Raw genomic sequence first — 16,547 nt, forward strand, 5'->3', positions numbered from 1 at the left:
CAGACTCTTGCCTATAGGGAAGAAACTGAGGATTGCTGGAGGAGAGGTGGGTGGGAGGGATGCGCTAAATGAGTGATGGGTATTAAGGAGAACACTTGTTGTGATGACACTGGGTGTTATATGTAAGTGATGAATCACTAATTCTACAATTGAAAATAATGTTACACTGTATGTTAACTAACTGGAATTTATTTTTTTTTAAAAGATCTTATTTATTTATTTGACAGAGACACAGCAAGAGAGGGAACACAAGCAGGGGGAGTGGGAGAAGGAGAAGCAGGCTTCCCGTGGAGCAGGGAGCACAAGGCAGGGCTCAATTCCAAGACCCTGGGATCATGACCTGAGCAGAAGGCAGACGCTTAACAACTGAGCCACCCAGCTGCCCCAACTGACTGGAATTTAAATAAAAACTTGAGGAAAAAAAGAAATTCTTTGAAGAAGCAAGTCAAATAGATAAACCATTATTACGTGATTCTCTTACAAGTTCCCTACCAAAGAACACAGTAGGGGCAAAAGCACACTCATCCTCTTCCTGCTGTCTCCCCAAAGCACATTTTTTTCTATTATAAACTCTTTATTAAGAGAGCAGAATGAACAATAAATAGGAATCATCCAGAAGTCCCTCCATATAAGGATAGTTTCTGAGAAACTGAAAGAAAGTCATTGTCAGAGAGGGTCTCCCCTACATGGACAACAGTTCGGGTACAGCAGAGAAAGATTTAGTGTTGTTTTGGCCATTGCTGTTTTCCCCACTTCCCCAGCTTTATTGAAATATAATTGACACACAACATTGTGTAAATTTAGATGTACAACTCATTGGTTTGAAATACTTATATATTAAAAAATACATGACCACCATAGCATTAGCAAATACCACCATCGTGTCACAGAATTACCTTTTCTTTTGTGATGAAAACATTTAAGATTTACTCTTTTAGCAACTTTCTTTTTTTAATTACTTTCTTATTATTATGTTCAGTTAGGCAAAATATAGTACATCATTTGTTTTGATGTAGTGTTCAATGATTCTTTACTGGAGAATAAAACCCAGTGATATCACAACACATGTCCTCCTTAATACCCATCACCAAGTTACCCCATCCCCCACCTCCCTCCCTTCTGTAACCTTCAGTTTGTTTCCTGGAGTCTAGAGTCTCTCATGGTTTGTCTCCCTCTCTGATTTCTTTCCCTTCCATTTTCCCTCCCTTCCCCTATGGTCCATTGTGCTATTCCTTATATTCCACATATGAGTGAAAACATATGATAATGGTCTTTCTCTGCTTGACATATTTCACTTAGCATAATACCCTACAGTTCCATCCATGTCAATGGAAATGGTGGGTGTTCATCCTTTTTGATAGCTGAGTAATATTCCACTGTATATATGAACCATATTTTCTTATCCATTCATCTGGTGAAGGGCATCTCGGCTCCTTCCACAGTTTGGCTATTGTGGACATTGCTGCTATGAAGATTAGGGTGCATATGACCCTTCTTTTCACTACATCTGTTTGTGTCCTTGTGATCAATTCCCAGGAGTGCAACTGCTGGGTCATAGGGTAGCTCTATTTTTAAATTTTTGAGGAACCTCCACATTGGTTTCCAAAGTGGCTGTACCAACTTGCATTCCCATCAACAGTGTAAGAGGGTTCCCCTTTCTCCACAACCTCTCCAACATTTGTTGTTTCTTACACTGTCCATTTTTGCCATCTAACTGGTGTAAGGTGGTATCTCAATGTGCTTTTGATTTGGATTTCCCTGATGGCTAATGATGATGAACATTTTTTCATGTGTCTGTTAGCCCTTTGTATGTCTACTTCAGAGAAGTGTCTTTTCATACCTTCTGACCACTTTTTGACTTGATTATTTGTTTTTTGGGTGTTGAGTTTGAGAAGTTCTTTATAGATCTTGGATACCAGCCCTTTATCTGTAGTGTCATTTGCAAATATCTTCTCCCATTTTGTGGGTTGCCTCTTTGTTTTGTTGACTGTTTCTTTGCTGTGCAGAAGCTTTTTATCTTGATGAAGTCCCAAAAGTTCATTTTTGCTTTTGTTTCAGTAGCTTTTGGAGATGTAACTTGAAAGAAGTTGCTGCGGCTGATGTCGAAGAAGTTACTGCTTATGTTCTCCTCTAGGATTTGGATGGATTCCTGTCTCACATTGAAGTCTTTCATCCACTTTGAGTTTATCTTTGTGAATGGTGTTAGAGAATGGTCGAGTTTCATTCTTCTGCATGTGGCTGTCCAATTTTCCCAGCACCATTTTTTGAAGAGACTGTCTTTTCTCCATTGCATGTTTTTTCCTGCTTTGTCAAAGATTATTTGACCATAGAGTTGAGGGTCCATATCTGGGTTGTCTATTCTGTTCATTGGTCTATATGTGTTTTTGTGCCAGTACCATGCAGTTTCAGTGATCACAGCTTTGTAATATAGCTTGAAATCAGGCAACGTGATGCCCCCAGCTATGTTTTTCTTTTTCAACATTTCCTTGGCGATTCAGGGTCTTTTCTGATTCCATACAAATTTTAGAATTGTTTGTTCCAGCACTTTGAAAAATATCATTGGAATTTTGATTGGGATGGCATTGAAGGTATAGATTGCTCTGGGTAGCATAGACATTTTAACAAAGTTTATTCTTCTGATCCATGAGCATGGAATAGTTTTCCATCTTTTTGTGTCTTCTTCAATTTCTTTCATGAGTGTTCTGTAGTTCCTAGAGTATAGATCCTTTACCTCTTTGGTTAGGTTTATTCCAAGGTATCTTATGGTTTTTGGTGCTATTGTAAATGGAATCGTTTCTCTAATTTCTCTTTCTATAGTTGCATTGTTAGTGTATAGGAAAGCAACTGATTTCTATGCATTGATTCTGTATCCTGCCACATTACTGAATTGCTGTGTGACTTCTAGTAATTTGGAGGTGGAGTCTTTTGGATTTTCCACATAACGTATCACGTTATCTGCGAAGAGAGAGAGTTTGACTTCTTCTTTGCTAATTTGAATACTTCTTTTTTCTCTTTGTTGTCTGATTGCTGTTGCTAGGACTTCTAGTACTATGTCGAACAACAGTGGCGAAAGTGGACATCCTTGACGTGTTCTTGGTCTTAAGGGAAATGCTCTCATCTTTTCCGCATTGAGTATGATATTCGCTGTGGGTTTTTTATAGGTGGATTTTATGATCTTGAAGAATGTTCCCTCTATCCCTGTACTCTGAAGAGTTTTAATCAGGAAAGGATGCTGTATTTTGTCAAATGGTTTTCCTCCATCAATTGAGAGGACCACATGATTCTTCTTTCTCCTCTTATTAATGTGTTCTATCACACTGATTGATTTGCAAATGTTGAACCACCCTGGCATCCTGGAGATATATCCTACTTGGTCGTGGTGGATGACCCTTTTATTGTTGTTGGATCCTAATAGTAGGATTTTGTTGAGAATTTTGGAATCCATATTCAACAAGCATATCAGTCTGAAATTCTCCTTTTTGATGGGCTCTTTGCCTGGTTTGGGGATTAAGGTAATGCTGGCCTCATAGAATGAGTCTGAAAGTTTTCTGTCTGTTCCTGTTTTTTGAACAGCTTCAGGAATAGGTATTATTTCTTCTTTGAATGTTTGGTAGACTTCCCCAGGGAATCCATCAGGCCTTGGACTCTTGTTTTTGGGGAGGTTTCGGATCATTGCTTCAATCTCCTTACTGGTTATTGGCCTATTCAGGTTGTCAGTTTCTTCCTGTTTTAGTCTTGGCAGTTTATAAGTATCCAGGAAGGCATCCATTTCTTCCAGATTGCTTAATTGATTGGCATAGAGTTGTTGATAATAATTTCTAATAATTGTTTCTATTTCCTTGGTGTTAGTCATGATCTCTCCCCTTTCATTCATCATTTTATTAATTTGGGTCCTTTCTCTTTTCTTTTGGATAAGTCTGGCCAGTGGTTGAACAATCTTATTAATTCTTTTGAAGAACCAGCTTCTAGTTGCGTTGATCTGATCTACTGTGTTTCTGGTTTCTAATTCATTGATCTCTGCTCTAATCTTAATTTTCTCTCATCTGATGCATGGCTGATGCATCATTTGTTGCCTTTTCTCTAGTTCTTTAAGGTATAGAGTTAGTGGATGAATTCAGGATTTTTCTATTTTTTTGAGTGAGGCTTGGATGGTTAGGTATTTCTCCCTTAGGCCCGTCTCTGCAGTATCCCACAGGTTTTGAAGTGATGTACTTTCCTTCTCATTGGTTTCCATCAATTGTTCAAGTTCTATTTTGATTTCCTCATTGACCCAAACATTCTTGAGCAGAGTGGTCTTTAGCTTCCAAGTGTTTGAAATTCTGCCAAATTTTTTCTTGTGATTGTGTTCCAGTTTTAAAGCATTGTGGTCTGATAATATGCAGGGAATAATCTCAATCTTTTGGTATCAGTTGAATCCTGATTTGTGACCCAGTATGTGGTCTATTCTGTAGAAAGTTCTGCGTGCACTTGAGAAGAATGAGTATTCTGTTGTTTTAGAGTGGAATGAGGTCCATCTGGTCTGGTGTGTCATTCAAAGCTCTGTTTCTTTGTTGATTTTCTGCTTAGATGATCTGTCTATTGCTGAGAGTGGAGTATTGCGGTCTCCTACAATTAACGTATTGTTATCAATATGACTCTTTATTTTGGTGAACAGTTGGTTTATGTACATGGTTGCTCCCATGTTGGGGGCATAGAGATTTCCACTTGTTAGATTTTCTTGTTGGATAGACCCTTTAAGAATGATATAGTGTCCTGTGTCTCTAAGTACCATCTTTAGCTTAAAATCTAATTTGTCTGATATGAGAATTGATATCCCAGCCTTCTTCTGAGGTTCGTTGGCATGGAAGATAAATCTCCATCCCTTCCCTTTCAGTGTGGGTGTATCTTTAGGTTCAAAATGAGTCTCTTGTAGACAGCATATGGATGGGTCCTGTCTTTTTATGCAATCTGCAACCCTGTGTTGTTTTATGGGAGCATTTAGGCCATTCACATTGAGAGTGATTATTGAAAGATATGAATTTATTGTCATCATGTTGCCTGTGAAGTCCTTGTTTCTATAGATTGTCTCTGTAATTTTCTGTTCTATAACACTCTTGGGGTCTTTCTCCTTTTTAGAACCCCCCTTTAATATTTCTTGCAGGGCTGGCTTAGTGGTCACATATTCTTTCAGTTTCTGCTGGTCTTGGAAGTTCTGCATCTCTCCATCAATTCTAAATGACACCCTTGCCACATAAAGTATTCTTGGCTGCATGTTCTTCTCGTTAAGTACCCTGAATATGTCTTGCCAGCCCTTTCTGGCTTGTCCAGTCTCTGTGGATAGGTCTGACATTATTCTGATGTTCCTCTCTCTGTATGTAAGGAATCTCTTCCCCCTAACTGCCCTTAAGATGGTTTCCTAGGTTCTAGGATTTGCGAGTTTTACTATTACATGTCGGGGTGTTGGCCTGTTTTCCTTGTTCTTGGGAGGGGTCCTCTCTGCCTCTAGGATGCAAATGTTTGTTTCATTTCCCAGATTAAGTAAATTCTCAGGTACGATTTGGTCAAATATACATTCTGGTCCTCACTCTCTCTCCACCTCCTCAGGAACCCCAATAATTCTGACATTGGAACGTTTCATGGCGTCACTTATTTCTCTGATTCTATTTTCATGGATTTTGAATTGTTTTTTCTGGCCTCCTCTTTTTCCTTCTTGTCTATCAGTTGGTCTTCTAGTTCACTAATTCATTCTTCCTTCTCGCTTACCTTAGCTGTTAGATTATCTAGTTTAGATTGGATCCCTTTGATCGCATTTTTAAGTTCCGCCATTCAGCTTTCACTTCTACCCTTAGAAACTCTATGTTGCCATTAATCGATTTCTCCATTCTAGCTGTTGTCTTCACAACTGCTACCTTGAAATCTTTTTCCGATATCTTGGTTATATATGTATCCATTTGTACATCTGTGGCAGAAGTCACGGTGTCTGAGTCTTTCCTATTTTGGGGGTTCCTCCTTCTAGTCATTGTGTTGAGGGGTGGTTGAGGGAATGTACAGAGTCTAAATTATTGACCACAACCCAAGTAAGACGTACCTGTTTTATAAAGACCTTACGGTTGTTTGCCTTTTTCTCCCAGCCTGTGTTCTGTGATAGGGCCCTGCCTTGCTTTTACTCAGGCAACCTTGTTTGGGCAGAAGTGCCCTGCTTTCTGTGGCAGGAGATGGGCTCAGTGAAAACCGGTTTTGGGGGGCTTTTGTTCTCTGGTGGCTTTCCCTTGTGGCTTTCCTCGTCTCTTCTGACAATCAGAGCTGAAGAGATAGTTTCCAACCCTCTGCTTCAGAGGGGAGAGTTGGCAGTCTGTTCTTCAGTGAGATCTCCAGGCCACACTATCTCTGTTTCTGTCTGTGCTGCCATAAACTCCAGCGTCCTGGGTTGTGCGCCCCTCTGCAGTGCTCCCAGTTCGCCTCCAGGTCAGAGCATGTCTTTGCCCTTTGTGCTTCTAAAAGTGCCAGCCACCCCAAGTTCACATGTGTGGCCCTGCCACACTGGCTTTCAGTATAGTGGGGCTGCCCCAAATCCTTTCCCCACCGCTACCCTTCTGCGTGTCTGTGCCCCATCCACAGTTCAGAAGGCTGTTGCTCACCAGTGGTATAGCATCCCATGGCTCCCTCACCTTTCCATTTATCTTCCAATATCTGCCTGCGGAATCACGGCTCCCCACTTAATACCTCAAAACCAACCACCTGCGATACTGTTTGTAGAGACCCAGATATATATTCTTACATCTCAGGCTGATTTTGTGGGTGTTCAGAGTGGTCTGGTAGATATCCAGCTCAATTCAGGGGAGCATTTGGAATAGGGTCCCCTAATCCTCCACCATATTTTCCTGTAGCCAGTGTAGACATTGTCATCTTTTTCCTCTCCTTAGGGGAAAGCTTTCAGTTTTTCGCCATTGAGTATCATGTTAGCTGTGGGTTTTTCATATAAGGCCTTCAGTATTTTGAGTTATGCTCCCTCTACTCCAACTTTATTGAAGGCATTTTATCACGAATTGAGTTTGCACTTTGTCAAATGCTCTTTCTGTATTTACTGAAGTGATCATACGGTTTTTATTCTTTCTCTTGCTGATGTGATGTATCAAGTCAATTGATTTGTAAATATTGAACTACTCTTGCATCCCAGGGATAAATCCCACCTTATCATGGTGAATGATTTTTTAATGTATAGTTGGTTTCAATTTGTTAGTAGTTTTTGAGGATATTTGAATCTATGTTCATCAGAGGTATTGACCTATAGTTCTTTTTTTTTTTTAGTGTTTTTATCTGGTTTTGTTGTAATTTCCTTCTTAGAAGAGAAACAGCAATGAATGCCACAGAAAGACAAAAGATTATAACAGCATATTATGAAAAATCACATGCCAATAAATTGGACAAATTAGAAGAAATGGATAAATTCCCAGAAACATATAACCTACTAAAACTAAAGCAGGAAGAAATAGAATATTTGAACAGACTGACAACCAACAATGAAATGGAATTGGTAATCAAAAAATTCTCAACATACAATAATCCAGGGCCAAATGGCTTCACAGGTCAATTCTACTCAGCAATGAAGAATTAATACCTATTCCCCTAAAACTGTTCCACAATTTAGAAGAGAAAGGAAAGCTTCCAAATATGTTGTATAAGGCCAGCATTACCTTGATACCAAAACTGGACAAACACAGTACAGAGAGAAAGACAGTGAAAAGAAAAAGAAAAAAACCCCACAATATCCCTAATGAACATTATTCCAAATATTCTCAACCAAATATCAACAAACCACTTTTAACAATACCTTAACATGATTATTTACCTCTATGACATTGGATTTATTCTGGGCATTCATATCTGGTAATCAACTCACATGATAAGTCATGTTTACAAAATGAATGATAAAACTTATATGATTTTCTCAATAAATGCAGAAAAAGCATTTGACAATATTCAATATCCATTCATGATAAAAGCATTCAACAAAGTGTGTTTAGAGGGAACATATCTCACCATGATAAAGGACATATATGGGAAAACTGGACAACTACATGTGAGAGAATGAAACTGGAATTTCTTACACCACACACAAAAATTACACTCAAATGAATTAAGGATCTAAATGAGGGATATGAACTAATAAAATTCCTAGAAGAAATTAGAGGCAGTAATTTCTTTGACAACAGTTGTAGAAAGATTTTTTTCTCGATATGTCTCCTTAGGCAAGGGATACAAAAGCAAAAATAAACTATTGGGACTTGACCAAAATAAAAGTTTTTAAAGAGCAAAAGAAACCTTCAGTATAATGACATGGTTATCTATTGAATGGGAAAATATATTTGAAATGATATACCTGAGAAAGCGTCAATATGAAAAATATATTAAAAAATTATATGAAACAACACACCATAACACAAGCAATCTGATTTAAAAATGGGTAGTGGAGCTTAGTAGACATCTTTCCCACTGAAGTCATACAAATAGTCAATAGAAATATATAACGTTCTCAATATCACTAAGCATCAGGGAAATACAAATTAAAATCACAGTGTGTTATCTTCTTACAGTAATCAGAAAGGTAGTATCAAAAATGGTAAGAAATAACAAGTGTTGGTGAGGAAGTAGAGAAAAAGGAACTCATGTACTGTTCCTCAGAAAGTAAATTGGTGGAACTATTGTGGAAAACAGTATGGAAATTCCTCAAAAAATTAAAAATAGAAAGAACATATGATCTAATATTTCCACTTCTGGGTTTATACCTAAAGGAAATGAAAACAAAATATCAAAGAAATGCCCATGTTTTTTGCATCATTATTCCAAGTAGCCAAAATACAGGAACAACCTACATGTCCATCCAAGTATAAATGGATAAAGAACATATGAAATATAAATGAAGTAAAATATTATCAAGCCATGAGAAAGATGGTCATCTTTTCATTTTCAATAACATGGATGGGCATTGTGCACATTATGGTAAGTGAGATAAGTCAGACAGAGTAAGACATACCGTGTGATATCTCTTGTATGTGGAATTTAAGAAGCCAATGATTTGAAACTAATATAACAGTGTCTGTTAACTTACTGCCATTAAAATTAAAACTTTTTTTAAAAAGCCAATGATAAAGATTTGAGATATATATTACACATATATATGATATTTCACATATAATGGAATATTATTCAGCCATAAAAAAGAATGGAGCCTTGTCATTTAATATAATATGAATGGACCTTAGAGGGTGTTAGGTTAAGTGAAATAAATCAGATAAAGACAAATTGCATATAGTTACATTTATATGTGAAATATGGAAACAAAACAAAATAAAACAGAAACAGACTCATAGATACAGGAAATAAACTGTTGGTTACCAGAGAGGGAAGATTTGAGTGGCTGAGGAAATAGCTGAAGGTGATTAAGAGGTACAAATGTCCAGTTATAAAATAAATAAATCATAAGTATGTATTATACAGCATACAGTATAGAGTCAATAATATTGTAATAACTTTGTGTGGTTACTGATTTATCATGGGGATTATTTCATAATATATAATAACATCAAAACACAATGATGTACACCTAAAACTAATAATATATCATATATTAATTATACTTCAATAAAAATATTGACAAATCTTTAGCTAGATATGCCATGAAGTAAAGAGAGTAGATTCAAATTATGTATATATATATATATATATATACACACATACACACACACACACACAGAAGGTTGCATTCCCACCAACAGTGTAAGAGGGTTCCCCTTTCTCCACATCTTCACCAACATTTGTTGTTTCCTGTTTTGTTAATTTTTGCCATTCTAACTGCTGTAAGTGCTATCGCACTGTGGTTTTGATTTGTATTCCCCTGATGGCTAGTGATGTTGGGCATTTTTTCCTGTCTGCTAGCCATTTGTATGTCTTCTTTGGAGAAGTGTTTGTTCATGTCTTCTGCCCATTTTTGACTGGATTATTAGTTTTTTGAGTGTTGAGTTTGAGATGTTCTTTATAGAGGTTTGTTAACAGCCCTTTATCTGTAATGTCATTTGCAAATATCTTCTCCCATTCTATGGGCTGCCTCTTAGCTTTGTTGATTGTTTCCCTTGCTGTGCAGAAGCTTTTTATCTTAATGACGTCACAAATGTTCATTTTTGCTTTTGTTTCACTTCCCTTTGGAGACGTGTCTTGAAAGAAGTTGCTGTGGCTGATGTCAAAGAGGTAACTGCCTATGTTCTCCTCTAGTATTTTGATGGATTCCTGTCTCACATTGAGGTCTTTCATCCACTTTGAGTTTATCTTTGTGCATGGTGTAAGTGAATGGTCCAGTTTCATTCTTCTATATGTAGGTGTCCAATTTTCCTAGTACCACTTATTGAAGAGACTTTTTTTTTTCCATCGGATATTTTTTTCCTGATTTGTAGAATATTAGTTGACCATAGAGTTGAGGGTCCATTTCTGGGGTCTCTATTTTGTTCCATTGCTCTATGTGTATGTTTTTGTACCAATACCATGCTGTCTTGTTGATCACAGCTTTGTAATATAGCTTGAAGATAAAGAAGATGTGGTACATATACACAATGGAATGGTATATTATTCAGCCATCAGAAACAATGAATCCCCACCATTTGCATCAACATGGATGGAACTGGAGGGGATTATGTTAAGTGAAGTAAGTCAAGCAGAGAAAGACGATTATCATATGTTTTCACTCATAAGTGGAACTTGAGCAATAGCATGAGGGATCATAGGGGAACAGAGGGAAATCTGAAGGGGGAAAATCAGAGAGGGAGATGAACCATGAGAGACCATGGACCCTGAGAAAAAATCTGGGGGTTTCAGAGGGGAGGACAGTGGAGGGGGAGAGTAACAGGGTTATGGGTATTGAAGAGGGCATTTTCTGTGATGGGCACTGGGTATTATGTTTACTAATTAATCATTGAACACTACATCAAAAACTAATTATGTAATGTAGAGTGGCTAACTGAACATAATAAAAAAATTAAAACACCAACAAATACATGTACTTAAAAAAAGTTAAAAATAGAACTACCTTATGACTCAGCAATCGCACTACTAGATATTTACCCAAAGGATACAAAAATAGTGATTCAAGGGGGCACATGCACCCCAGTGTTTATAGCAGCATTAAATATGAAAGCCTAACTATGGAAAGAGCCCCAATGTCCATCAAGTGATGAATGGATAGAGAAGATGTGGTATACATATACAATGGAATATTACTCTGCCATCAAAAAGAATGAAAGCTTGCCATTTTCAATGACATGGATGGAACTAAAGGGTATTATGCTAAGTGAAAAAAGTCAGTCAATGACAAATGCCATATGATTTCACTCATATGGGGAATTAAGAAACAAAACAGATGAACTAGGAGAAAGGAAAAAAAAAGAGAGGGAAGCAAAGCATAAGAGACTCAACTATAGAGAACACACTGAGGGCTCCTGGAAGGGAGGTGGGCAAAGGATGGGTTAAATGGGTGATGGATATTATGGAGGGACTTGTGATGAGCAATGGGTGTTATGTATAAGCGATGAATTACTTCATGAAACCAATATTACACTATATGTTAATTACCTAGAAATTAAATAAAAACATTTAAAAAATTGGAATATATATATATATGAGGGGACATTACAACCAGTACTAGGATCATATAATTCTACTTTTTAAATATTCAGAAGCCCACAAAGTGAATAGCCAAGAAGAAATGGATTTTTTTTTTTTTTGAAAATATAGCCTACCAGGACTCTATCTTGAAAAATTAGGTACTGGATCAGGAACAACACAAATATCTACTCTCTTTACTTGTAGTTCACATTGTATTGAAAGTTCTAACCAGAGCAATTACAAAGAAAAGGAAACAAATTCATTCACATTGGAAAGAAAGAAATTAAATTGCTTCAGTTTGGAGGTGTCATGATTTAATATATACAGAACCATAAAGGCAATTAAAAAACAGTAAAAAAATAATAAATTAATGAGCCTGGAAAGATAGCACTGTAGGAGGTTCCTAAGCATACCTTGTCCGACTAATAAATCTAGATGACAGCCACACTAATGCAATAACCCAGAAAACAACCTAAAAACAGGTAGAAAAGACTATATTTAATTGTACAAAAGAGGCCACATTGAAAAGGGTAGGAAAAGTGGAGACATAATCAGAAACCAGATTCCCAGGAGACTAACCACAAACAGATGGACTCCACAAGCATAAAGAAGAGAGAGGATTGAAACCCACATCAGGCATCCCAGACAAGAAGAATCTGCACTGGGAAGAGGTATCCCTATAACTTTGATTTGAAACAAAAGGCATAACTTTACAGGGTTTTACAATCAGTAGGGCTTAATTCTAGGTACTTTAAAAATCAGTGGCATTAGCTCTGTGAGAGAGGTAAATAAGTGATGGAACCCCACCCTTCAAAAGACAACACAACAAACCAAGCTGCAGAGATACAGCATTGAAACAGCAGTTTGGAAAAAAAAAATTTCAGGTATATGGGAAGATTCATTTACTAATCTGGGAGCAAGTGGCAGAGGAGCAGGGATCTTTGTACTTCTCCAAGAACAAATGATCTGGTGGGAGCCATTTCTCACCCCTATAAGACTAAATACCAGACATCTGTGGGAACAAGAGAAAACACCTCCCACCTAGCTTGCTAATAAAGCATGCATGCCCTGCTCTTATGTTCCTTTGCAGAGTTGCTCCATCCAACCCACCCAACTAGAGAGGAATTCCTATACAGCTGCTCCACACATAGCTCATTCTGCACACAGCTACAACAGCAATGAGTGCTGTTCCAAAATGGCTCTGGCCTTGAGGAAAGGGGAACACAATCAGACACACAAGTTTGAGTGCAGCCCCAGGACTGGCCACACCCAACAACAAAAGCATTTCAAGGGCAAATAGAAAGACTGCCTGCAGGTTGTTATGACCACAGCTCTGGCAAACAGGCTGAGAGCAAGCATCTGCTCTGATCTGACTACAATTTCAGGGTGGCCCCACAATGGCTCCTTAACAGCAACATCCCAGCCCACAGCAGGCCAAGTGGAACTTTGCAACTGACTGAACAGAAGGCAAACATGGCTCAAACACAACATTATGGCACACACAATATACATAGGAGATGCCCCTGAAGGCCTTGATTCTCGCAAACAGAGAACATTGCACTGCATAGCACTAGAGGGCCTCTTCTTCATAAGGCTACTGCTTTCAAGCTCAGGAGATGTAGCAGACTTTCCTAATACATAGAAAAAAAAACATAAAGAATTAGACAAAATGAGGAGACAGAAAAATATGTCCCAAATGAAAGAACAGGACAAAATTACAGCAAAAAAGATAAATGAAACAGAGATAAGCAATATGCTTGACAGAGAGTACAAAATGATGGTCATAAAGATACTTACTGGACTTGAGAAATAAGGGGAGGATCTCAGTGAGACCTTCAACAGAGATAGAAAACATAAAAAAAAATCAATTAGAGATGAAGAATTCAATAACTAAAATAAAAAATACACTAGATGGAATTATTAGTAAATTAGAGAAAGCATAATAGTATATTAGTGATCTGGAAGACAGAGTAATGAATAGCTTTCCGGTTGAAGACAAACAAAAAGTCTTAAAAAATGAGACTATTTAAAGGGAACTCATTGACATTATCAAACATAATAACGTACACATTGTAGTGATCCTTGAACAAGAAGAGAGTGAAAGGGGGGAAGAATATTTATTTTAAGTAATAATAGCTGATAACTTCCCTAATCTGAGGAGTAAAACAGACATCTAGTTCCAAGAGGCACAGAGACTCTACAGAAACATCACCCAAAGGAGGTACACACCAAGACACATAAAAATGGCAAATGTCATGATAAAGAGAAAATTTTTAAAGTAGCAAGAAAGAAGAAAACAATTACATACAAGGAAAATCCCATCAGGCTATCAGTTGAATTTTCAGCAGACAGTTTGTAGTTTGTAGCAGAAGGGAGTGGTATAGTATACACAAAGTTCTGAAAGGATAAAAAAAACAAAAACAAAAACAACCTTGTAACCAAGAATACTCTATACAGCAAGGCTATGATTCAGAGTAGGAGAGATAAAGAGTCTCCCAGGTAAACAAAAGTTAAAGGAGTTTATCACCACTGAACTAGACTTACAATAAATGTTAAAGGAACTCATCTGTGTGCAAATAAAAAGCCATAATGAGGAGTAAGAAAATTAGGAAAGGAAAATACTTCATAGGTAAATACAAACATAATACAAATAATATGGATATGACTAGATAACACTCACATCACAGCATACAACCCAGAAAAGGACCCAAATAATGACTGAACAAACTGCACAATTTAATGTAGAGAAAAGGCCACATTGAAGAGGGTAAGAAGGGCAAGGACCCAGTGGGAAACTAATCCCCCAACCCCACACAGGTCTGACTGCCAGAGGGAGAGAGCTGCATGTGGGGGTAGGGGTGAGAAACAGATTAGCACACTTGGGAGACTACAAGGGGAAGAGAAATCCCCACAGCATTTGACTTTGATAATCAGAGGGTCCAAATTTCATGACTGCTTGCAACCAGCAGGACTTAAATCTTAGAACTTTAAAAATCAAAAGGCTTGGCTCTGAGAGAGCCTGGAGGGAGAAAGGAAGCTGAATCCCTGCCCTTTAAGAGACAGCACAGAAAAGAGCCCACAGAGATAGAGTTTGGAAACAGCAGTTTGAAAAGTCTCTGGGGATTACAGAATATGGGAGTTAATTACTAATCTTAGAGATCCCTGACTGACTTTCCAGGAACAAAGGAGCTGGCAGGCACCATTTCCTGCCCTGACCCCATATCACAGTGACTCCATATCATAAACACACAGTCACCTGTGGGATCAAGCACAGCACTCACATTCATTCTCTACCTAACTTACACCAAGCTCTGTCCTTTTCAACCAGGCCTGCCTTAGACCTGGTGCTGTGGATCCCGTCCCCAGAACTCCTGCACAAATCCTGCCAACACTGCATCTTCCTCCCGCAGAAGGGGCTCTTACCTTGATAAAACTGAACCCACTGCCAGCATGTGCATTGTGGAGCAATCCCCACTGAACCCAGTATCTGTGGTGGCTATGTGCCCACAGTGGATGAGGAAGGGAGTGCACAACTTGAGGAACCACGGCCCACCTACCCCATGCACTTTGCAAAGTGGTCCCTACCATCCTGGTCTTGTACATTCCATGTGGAGGAGGACCTGTAATATCTAGTTAAAAGTGCACCTACCACCCACGACTTTTAACAGCAAGAGATATAGCTGACTTTCCTAACATACAGAAACATACACAGAGAGTTAGGAAAAATGATGACACAGAGGAATATGTCACAAATGAAAGAACAGGACAAAACCACAGCAAGAGACCTAAGCAAAATGGATATAAGTAACATGCCTCATAGAGAATTTGAAGTAATGGTCATAAAGATACTCACTGGACTTAAGAAAAGAGTGGAGGATATCAGTAAGATCTTTAAGAAAGAGATAAAAAACACAAAAAGAATGACTCAGAGATGAAGAACACAATAAACGAAATTAAGAATACAATGATGGAATCATTAGCACACTGAAAGAAGGAGAGTAACAAATTAATGACATAGGAAACAGAGTAAATGAAAAGAATCAAACTTAAAAATTGAGAAAAAAAAAGAATCATGCAGGGCGAGAATAGACTTAGGGAAATCAGTGACTCCATCATGTGTAATAACATTTACATTATATGGATTCAGAAGGGAAAGAGAAAGAAAGGGGGGCAAAAAATTTATTTGAAGAAATAATAGCTGAAAACATCCTTAATCTACAGAAGGAAACAGATATCTGGATCCAGGAGGCAGGGATACCTCAAAAAAATGAACCTAAGGATGTCCACACCAAGACACATAGTAATTAAAATGGCAAAAAGTTCTGATAAAAAAAGTATTTTAAAGCAGCAAGAGAAAAGAAGACAGTTACATACAAGGAAAACCCCATGATGCTATCAGCTGATTTTTCAGCAGAAACTTTGCAAGCCATAAAAAAGTGGCAGAATATATTCAAAGTGCTTAAAGGAAAAAAATCTATAGTCAAGAGTACTCTATGCAGCAGGACTATCATTCAGAATAGAAGGAAAGCTAAAGACTTTCTCAGACAAACAAAAACTAAAGCAATTCGTGACTACTAAACCAGCACTACAGACAATTAAAGTGGAAAGGAAAGACCATAAGTGAGATTATGAAAAGTAGGAAAAACAAGAGCAATAAAAATAACTATTTCTGTAAAAAAGTCAGTCAAGGGATTAAAAAAAATAAAAGGCTGTTCCATTAATCTATATGTCTGTCTTGATAATTACAGCTCAGAGTAGAGAACCCAGAAATGGACTCTTAATTCTATGGTCAACTAATCTTCGACAAAGCAGGAAAGACTATCCAATGGAAAAAAAGAGAGTCTCTTCAAGAAATGGTACTTGAAAAATTGGACAGCCTCATGTAGAAGAATGAAACTGGACCATTTCCTTATACC

The sequence above is a fragment of the Neomonachus schauinslandi genome, chromosome X, assembly GCF_002201575.2.
Source record: "Neomonachus schauinslandi chromosome X, ASM220157v2, whole genome shotgun sequence".
Lineage (NCBI taxonomy): Eukaryota > Metazoa > Chordata > Mammalia > Carnivora > Phocidae > Neomonachus > Neomonachus schauinslandi.